Source organism: Vigna unguiculata, chromosome 7, assembly GCF_037176805.1.
Source record: "Vigna unguiculata cultivar grain cowpea cultivar isolate G323 ecotype 2 chromosome 7, ASM3717680v1, whole genome shotgun sequence".
NCBI classification, from domain to species: Eukaryota; Viridiplantae; Streptophyta; class Magnoliopsida; order Fabales; family Fabaceae; genus Vigna; species Vigna unguiculata.
Window position 1 is genome coordinate 4644023 of NC_140798.1, and position 8246 is coordinate 4652268.

The following is an 8246-nucleotide window of genomic DNA, read 5'->3' on the forward strand; positions in this document are numbered from 1 at the left end:
GTCCAAGGGTTTCAGGTGGGTTCCATGGGGGCGCGGTGGAGAGAAATGGTGTTGCAGAATCGTGGTCGCAGGTGGTGCTGCCATTGCGGGCTTCACGGAAGCTGTAGGAACTTGCGTTGCGGAAATAGTTACGTGAAGGTGGGAGAACTCCAGCGAGTTGACGGTGGAAGGGCGGCGGCTGCCGGTGGTTGTGAAGGATGGTGGTTGAGGAGAAAGATTAGGGTTTTTGTGTGGAAATGAAGATGATGACGTGGCAACATGTTATTGGCTCAGATTCTTTAGTGGAGATTAAGCCCATGTGGCATGTGCTGGTTGGCCAATTTTAGGAGTTGAGGATTGCCACATGGCATGATCTAAGTGAGTTGGGTTTAAATGTAGGAGGGGGTGTAAGTAGACATATTAGGGGGTGCAAAATAGGTTTTTGGTGAGACCCATTTAGAAAGGAGGGAGTGTATAAGTAAAAACTAGGGGTGCAAAAGTGATTTTTCAGGAACTTGCTAATTTTAGCCTTATTTAAAGGTGGTTTCTAACTTCAATCAATTTATTTTCCCACCTTGAATGAGCTTAATCTTAACTTCAGCTGCATCAACAAACATTAAAATATCCAAAAATAATTTATGTAGTTAAAAGTCACTTTTTAACACATTTTTATCACATAAGCTCAAACAACCTATTTATCATAATTGTCAATTAAATCACTCCTTAAGCACACAAATTCAATTAAATACCCAGAATTAAACATTAAATGAGGGCAAAAATACGCACTCATCATACCCACACACTTATCCTTTTGCACTCCTGGGCAAAATCAAGCAATTTCAAAACTTCTTCTGAGGTATTTTATTTCACATCAACACTGGATCAAAGGAATGAACCTTACTTGAGACAAATCAATATTCTAGAAATCAAGTTACCATGCATAAACAAACAGAAATATTCTATTTTTCATACATGAGTTAATCTTTTGAATTCACAAGACAATCAATTATGAAAGAAAGTACTCAAGTTAAATATGTATTTTCTTACCAAAATTCTCTCAAGTGTTTTGGCTTGTGTTTTCACTCAAAATACCCATGCAAGTAAACTTTCAGAAAATATGCAATCAAAAATCATGAGGACTTTTCACAGGTTATAACGGGGTCAAGACAAAGGTAGGAAAAATTTTAGGACTCTTGAGTTTTTTTGAAATAGTAATGTAGGAAGAATAATGGAGCATAATTTCAAAAATAACTCTTTTTCGTTTATTGCTTTGTTGCTCTTTTTCTTTTTTTTTTGTTTAGAAAGCAATTATTTCAACACTTTTTCATCAACAATTTTTCCTTTTGCCATTTTTATTAATTTGTGGGTGAGGTACTCACCCACACACTTTATTCCTCAGCCATTCCTGAACACAATCCATTAGCTCCTTCTTTCTTCCTAAGGTAGAATATGGTCTTTTTCTTTTCAAGGTTATACAATAGGCTTAAAACAAGAAAAAGAGGTTTACAGCTTAAAGGGGCTACCAATGGATTAATATCAAGGTGGCTTATTTGGCCAAGTAGCTAAAAACAAGAATTGCCTCAATCATATCAAATCATGCATATTCACCTAAGATGCAAAATAAAAGAGTCAAGCTAAACATTTGAGTATAAACAAATATGAGCAAGTCACTCAAGAATAAAAAAAGGAATGGCATATGGCAATTCATTCCTTACATTAAGGCTCAAGACTCACAAGGTCAAATTCTTTCACAAAAGATTTAATCAAAAAATTCTCAAATCAATTCAATTAGCAAATCATAGAAATAATCCACTTATATCAACATGACTTTTATTTTTCCAGAATTATGATCATCCCAATTATTGAATCAAATCCCAATATCCAATGTCAATATGTTTTATTGAAAGTAGGAAAATATTTTTGGTGGATTTCTTATGAGACATATTGTTTAAAAGTTTCACTTTGTAAAAAGTTAATACTTTCACAATTTTCTCAAAAAAAAATCAGATTTTTTTTAATGAAAACAAAAACCAAAATTGAAAAATAGAAAAAAAAAATTCTACCTACAGTTTGTTTCCTCCACACTTATTTCAAAAAAAAAATGTCCTTGATGGACTTATTTTGGGGAGGAAACGAAAAATCTTGTGACTATTGGCTCAATATGGCCATATGTCAAAATTTATTTTCTTTAATTTTATAAAGTACAAGTCAGCTTGTACAATTTTATTAAAGAAAACAAAAACACATATTTTTGAATTTTTTTTTAATATTTTTAAAATTAAAAATAGAAACAAAAAACAAACATATATGCAAATTAACTTTTCTATCAATAGTGATTTCAAAAAAATTTGAATCTAAGCTTTTTACCTGTTGTAGTAACCTTTCTTCTTTTTCTGCAGCCATGTCAACAAAGATAACCACTGAAAACTTATTTGCATCATTCACATCAACAAACTTGATGTGTGGAGTGTGTGGCTTCAATTCAACTTGAGCATCATCAAGTGTATTTGAATGGTTAAGCGGATCATCAGTAATCCTCATAATCTCATCTTCTGAGCAAAAATTTTCACCTAGTGTTGTTGACTCTACTGCTTCATCATTAACCAAGTCAGTTGCAATAGTAGATGCTTCAGCTGCATCTTTGAATATTGTAGGCTCTTCAACTGCACTTGGTTTCTCCATTGTATTGTTCTCACAACTTTGCTCTTGAAACTGATCATTTGTACTCATAACATCATCAACAAGTACAACTTTATATTCACATGGAGCATCGTCAACATATCCATTAGTAGATATGTTTGTGTGAGAATCTTTAATTTCTTTATCAACTTCAGCAACATCCTTAATATGTCCATCGGTAGACATATTACTATAACAATCATTATATCCATCAGTAGATATATCAATGTGATGTGATTCCGCTATTGGTTTTTCAGACTGATTCTGCAAGCTTTGTGTGGCGGCATTCATCATCTCTTTCTGATCTGTTTGATTCATCTTCATCATTTCAGTCATCATTTTCATCATATCTTCCAAAGTGACCTTTCTCACTGCATCATTCATTAACGAACTCAAATCTTCAGACATTTGTTTAGCTCTGATATTCAACTTCAGAAGCACATTTTTGATTTCATGACGAAGTGCATTAAAATCTGGATTTTCAGGAAATCTCTGATGGGGTTGAGGGGTGGTATTAACAGTTACAAGTAATTCTATGAAGTTGTTCTTACTTGCATCCCTCAACATATCAGACAATATTTGCTTATTTTCGTACCACTCTTGCTCAATATTTCTACATCGTTTATCAACTCGCAACCTTTCATCCATGGACTCTAATTTCTCTATAACTTCACCCATTAATATCATAACTTCCCTGTAAGATGGTCCATTGGTTGCTTCAACTTGTTGTGGTGGTACATATTGTTGTTGCTAACTATTTGGAACATATGGTTGCTGAGGTGGACACTCAGAATATGGTTGTTGCTCATATCCCAAAAAAGATGATATAGGATATAGATCATTAAATTGTCGTAAAGTTAACCCACTTATATCAGGTGCAGAAGTAGGTGTGACAATTTGTTGCTAAAAATCACGTGGTTGTTGTGGATAGCAATTGTAATCCATTTGAAACCTACAATGTTGATTACTTTCGTATGAAAAATTATTTTGCATTTTTGTAAGAGGTTTTCTGAAAAGAAATAAGTTGAAAACTTGTTGAATAGACTTCCAAGAAAGAGAGGTGCGTCTCAATGGACAACTTAAGTACCTTGTCTTTCCTTAGCCAAAGTTTTTCCCAACTAGTTTCACAAATTTTCCAACAAAATTCCTCAAACAAAATTTATGCTTAAAAAAATAACTAAATAAAATAAAATAAAATAACTAAAGAAAATAAAAAAAAATGTTAGAAAAAAAATTGAGAAAAGAAAATGTTAGTGATAAACAAAAAATAAAAATAAAAATAAAAATAAAAAATAAAATCAAAAGAATAAAAATAATAATAAGAACTAAAATGATAAACATTCTAACCGTGTTCTCCGGCAACGGCGCCAAATTTGATAACGCTGTCGTTGACGCGATCAAATTAATACTACTTATCTATAACAATTTCAGTATTGTTAAGAAAGTAGTCAACAAAATAGAAAGGGTAAAGTAACCCAAAGTTGTCTCCCAACGAACACGGAATTGATTTTTAACAAATTAGTTCTTATAAAACTATACAAGAGTTAGTCAAATAAAATTATAAAAATATGAGGGATAAAGATAAAAAGATAAAATAAGATATAAACAATAGTAAAGAAAATAGATTGATTCCATTGCTTTTTCAAAATAGATTCATCATCGGTTATCTAAAGATTATTGCTCAATTAATTATTGTTGTAGATTTACAAATTAATCAATGTAAAGTCTCAATTAATTTGTTGGCGTTCTCACTTTTAACCAAAGTACAGTCTCAATTAAAAGTGAGAACTTTTAGATTATCCACAGTAAATTCAACCAAAGTACAGTCTCAATCAAATTTTACTATGCCTAATCATGTCTATTCTTTTATCTTCTCACCAAATAAAAAGCTTAATTAATCAAAGTAAAGTCTCGATTAATTTTTGTTAGAGTAAATACCTTTAACCAAAGTAAAGTCTCAATTATTGGTAAAAACTCATTTAATCAAATGAAAGTTTCTAAATAAAATCAAAGTAAAGTCTCAATTAAATTTAAAAACCCTTGAACTCATATGACCAACATGCATATAGATTTAAAATCATTACTTTTTACGTGATTCAAAGATAAAAGACATAGATGAATTAAAACCTCAACAATAATAAAAAGAACAAAACAAAGAAATTAATTGATCTAACCTCAGAATCCAATTAAGAAATTACAATGGAATCAACCCAAAAAATTTAGCAATCCATGGAATACAAAAGAAGAATAGAGAGAAGAAAAGAGAGAGAAAGGAAACGAAATTAGACACCCCTAAGGGTTCCAAAACTCCGAAGTCCCGAACTTGTTTTTTTATGCTTCTCCCTTGGTCTCTTTATATAAAAATTGGACTACAGGATTGAAAATAGGTTATTTAGAAAATTAATACAAATATTATTTGGTGATAATTTATCAGATATCTTTAAATAATTAATTTATTTAATTATATCATAAATTATTAACCAACTATATTTGTCAAATAGTTTATATCTCTCCAAATATATTTGAATATTTATCTTTATCTTTATTTTAAAAGATATTTGAGAGGTTTTTGCAACAGAAAAGCCCAGTCCAATTCCTATATAAAGAGACCACAAATTCAATTAAATACCCAGAATTAAACATTAAATGAGGGCAAAAATACACACTCATCAATTACCATCAAAAGAATTTCATGAAATTCTCACATCTTTTACATGTTATCTTAAAATAATTTATATCTCACATAAATCACATTAAGTCGTGTCTTAAAATACCACATCATTCATGCATAACTTCAACGTCCAAAAGTTTCTCTATATTATCTAAATGAGAATGTTGGTCATTATTTTATTTAACTTGGCTAGAGGAATGGGGTAAAAGCAACTTGGCTTCTTAGCATTACTACAAACACGAAATCTTATCATCACAGACAACATAATGGTAGAAAAATTAAGGATGAAACAAACTAAATTAAGGATGAAACAAACTAAATTGCAGAATTCCTAAATGTTGATGACATTGAGCCATTAAAATGCAGCTAGAAATGGAATTGTCACAAACAACCAGCTAGCAATTAAAAAAAAATCATAGAAAATAAAGTTTCGAATTCACCCATCCAAAGAGAATCTTTTAAAAAAACATTTTAGAATATCTATAACAATATATAAAGGGGATTCCCCTTTTTGTGTCCACTTTTCAAAATACCAATTTTATCCTTTAAATATAACAAATATATAAAGGGGATTTCCCTTTTTGTGTCCATTTTTCAAAATACTAATTTTACCCTTTAAATATAACAATTTATTAAATTTTAAAAAATTGACCGTTACTTTTACAAACTTTTTATAAAATTTTTTATAAAATCAGATGTCTCTGCTTCTTCTCTTCTTCTTTATTTATCAATGGTTATTCTTTTATCTGTTCTGATATATTTCACTTTATTTTTAATAAATATAATTTTAATATATATTAACTTAATAACATTATAATATTATCACTACTAATATAATATTACGCATTTAGAAAAATACATACACACAGGCTAAGCCTGTGTTACGCTAGTATAAACAGAATATATTGTTGGAAAGGATAACTCAAAAGATATTTTAAAATTTGAAAATGCTTTTTAGAATATATATATATATATATATATATATATATATATATATATATATATTCTAAAATACAATTTATTTTAAATAAATTTTAAATTATATTATGCGAAGATATTTCTGGATATAATCTGAAATATTTTTGTTTAAAGTATTCTGAAATATATATTTTTAAATCTGATATCATTCAAACTATATTAAAAAAATGAAAGTACAATCGTCATTTTAAACTTTTTATTATATTTAGCGAAAACATAGTGTCAATAAAAAATGTATAATTAATTTTTAATTTAATTATTAAATGTAAAATTAGAAAAATAAAATATGTAAATAAAGAAATTAAAATAATTGTTAAAAATTCAAAAAAATAACGGTTAAAAACAAATTATATAAAAAATAATAATTTACAGTAAAACTAGAATAATAAAATACAGACAAAAAAAATATCTTTTCATATATTGTTATAAATTTTATAATGTACTTATCCTAACTAGATTGAATCTCAGTCATGAAATTTGTCGAAGAAAAATTAATTAAGTGTCAATTTATAATTAATATAAAATATTTATGAATCAATTTTATAATTTAAAATTTTAAGGATTTATACACTTTCGAAAAGTATTTTAAATTTAATTAAAGTCTTAGGTAAAATTTACTTTGATTTTGACCTTAATCCCATTTTATATGAACATTTTTAGTATTGGAACTTTTTTAATCCATTTATTAGTAAATCAATAAAAAAAACTACTAAATAAGTAAATCAATAAAAAATGTATTTATTTTAAGAAGTTAAGGAACATAAATCAAGTATCAAATTCACACTTGTAGGATTTTTTTTTAATTTATATAATGGATTAAATATTCAGATAATATTTTTCATGTTTATATAGATAAATCCTGAGTAAATTATAAACATATTAATGGTAAGGAGAAGAAAAATTATAAACATATATGAAATACTATAACAAAAGATATATATGAGATAAAAATATAATAAAGATAGATTAGATTCGTTTTATAATCAAAGCTGTAAACCAAAACTAATACAAAAAAGATAATAAAGATTTAATTAAAAAAGATATCAAATAAAGAAAGGAAAGATAATAAAAATTATCATAAAACTTGTAATCATTAAATCATCTATCCTGATATATTTTATTTAATAGGTGAAATCTTATTCTTTATCCTGGTAAAATTTAAAAAGTAAGATTTTTTTTTTCTTTTTTACATTTCAAGTACCGTATTATCAATAAATTTTAAATTTTAACTTTTTAGACTCCTGTTATAAAATAATTCTATTTTTTTTACCATAAGACCACTTCTTTTATTATTTTTCTTTTCACGCATACGTTTATATTGATTATTAGTTGGTTTGTAAGTAGTTTTCTATTAAATTTCTTTGAATCGTAATACTTTGGGTTATATTTAGTCCTTTTAAATCACACAGTAAATGATCATATTATATTTTTCATTCTTTAATGCGATTAAGCTATATTCCATATCTCCATTATTTTGGATATGATCATTAATGAATTTTGTTATTATATATATATATATATATATATATATATATATATATATATATATATCATCTTTATTCAAAATGATAATTTATATTTAAATTACCCTATTTATTAATATAGATGTTGAAAGTAAACAACATGCTTAATTTTCTAAATACTGCTTATTTCAATAATTAATTAAGTTACGACTAGATTAAATTTTAGTTTCCTAAATCATAAGATAAGAAATCCAATGATTAAGATATATTCATATGGTATAAATCATTCATGCAATTTTTTCTCAATTTTTCAACAACTCAATTAGTTAAAATCCTAATAAGATATGTATATTTTCAATATCTTTTCACATCAAGAATTATTCTTTCAAAAGATAACATCAAAATTACATTTGTGCTATATATATATATTGAAGGATTAATCGGATTTTGATACTTCTGCAGAAGAATTAGAATTC